This window comes from Carassius auratus, chromosome 15 (assembly GCF_003368295.1).
Source record: "Carassius auratus strain Wakin chromosome 15, ASM336829v1, whole genome shotgun sequence".
Lineage (NCBI taxonomy): Eukaryota > Metazoa > Chordata > Actinopteri > Cypriniformes > Cyprinidae > Carassius > Carassius auratus.
This window is the reverse complement of record NC_039257.1, coordinates 4,794,087-4,795,413: the sequence shown is the minus strand read 5'-3', so window position 1 is coordinate 4,795,413 and position 1,327 is coordinate 4,794,087. Positions and strand designations below refer to the sequence as shown.

Sequence of the window (1,327 nt, the reverse complement as noted above, 5' to 3'; positions counted from 1 at the left end):
CGGGTAAGTTGCATCATCTATCCACCTTGTTTAGATGAGTACTTTCTTTCCTTCTTTAAAAAAAAAATCCAGAGAGCTGGAGGCAGAAATTTGAATATGTTTATCTCAAAGGACCCCATTGTCACAGGTCGGGGGGCCAAGCCAGACTGCACCCACCCCTGAAACCCAGGATCACCTCGGGGAGCGTACCAGAAGAACCAGACGGACGAGAGTATAAAAAATGAACAAGGTTTTATTTGATTAAAAGCAATTTAAAAGTTCAGTGTTCCTTCCGTGTCTCCCGACCAGAACGGAGCCAGACCTCGGACGCCGGGAAGGCGTGGAGTCGTCGGCAGTTTGTGCCTGTACGGGGCCAGCAAGAGCCAGGATAGTCTGTCACCTGTCCCGGAGTGAGGGGGGAGTATCCGGGTAAGTAGAGCTCGTGGATGTTTCGGTCGAGACCGGGAAAAGGAATAATTCTCGTGTCCACCTCCTTCTACAGGGACATCACATACAGCATTCGGCCCAGAGAATCCTGCGATCTGCACAGCGGAGTAAGTAATCAACAGTAAGTATGTGTCCTTGAATAAGTAATGGGGCTTACGGCTGGGAGATGCTTCGGTTAAGACCGGGAAAGGAATAATTCGTGGGTCCACCTCTTTCTACAGGGACATCACATGCAGCATTCGGCCCAGAGGATCCTGCGATCTGCACAGCAGAGTAGGTAATCAACAGCAAGTATGCGTTCTTGAATAAGTAGTGGGGCTTACGGCTGGGAGAGGCTTCGGTTGTGACCGGGAAAGGAATAATTCTTGTGTCCACCTCTTTTCATAGGGACATCACATGCGGCATTCGGCCCAGAGGATCCTGCGATCTGCACAGCAGAGTAAGTAATCAACAGCAAGTATGTGTTCTTGAATAAGTAATGGGGCTTACGGCTGGGAGATGCTTCAGTTGAGTGCCTGGGTGTGGATTACGGTGACGGTGGTGGGCTCTCGGGGTGGTGAGCGTCCGGCATTAACTCTATATATCTTCCCCACACTCTGTAACTTCACTTCAAACGGTTTATTGTGCAAACACACCACTTCAGACACGGCACACCCACTCTTAGTGCAAATAGAGCCAGCACTCACCCAACGATGGCTCCGTCCACTTCACAACGTTATCACCCCCAGTCCAGATGTATACAATTGATCGAAGTCCCAGATCAGGTCTCTTAACTTCCCTCCGATAGTGATGGCGCGGCCTGGTCTTCACTTACTTTCCAGAGCTCACACTCTTTCTGTCCTGAATATCTCCACTCGATCGCTGATATATCTGTTACACAGCCAGATAACCGAAACCCCAC

At 50.0% G+C, this 1,327-nt stretch overlaps 1 long non-coding RNA gene across 2 annotated transcripts; it reads right to left on the bottom strand.

Annotated features, from left to right (window-relative positions):
- Nucleotides 1-214: 214 nt before the first annotated feature.
- Nucleotides 215-849, bottom strand: LOC113115499 (uncharacterized). Of its 2 annotated transcripts, none has more exons than XR_003293894.1 (2): nt 750-849; nt 215-521 (listed from the first exon to the last, which is right to left on the bottom strand). It is a non-coding gene; the product is annotated as an uncharacterized LOC113115499 (long non-coding RNA). The 2 variants fall into 2 exon arrangements; XR_003293893.1 differs by lacking the exon at nt 750-849 and adding an exon at nt 636-694.
- Between the last annotated feature and the right edge of the window lie 478 nt (nt 850-1,327).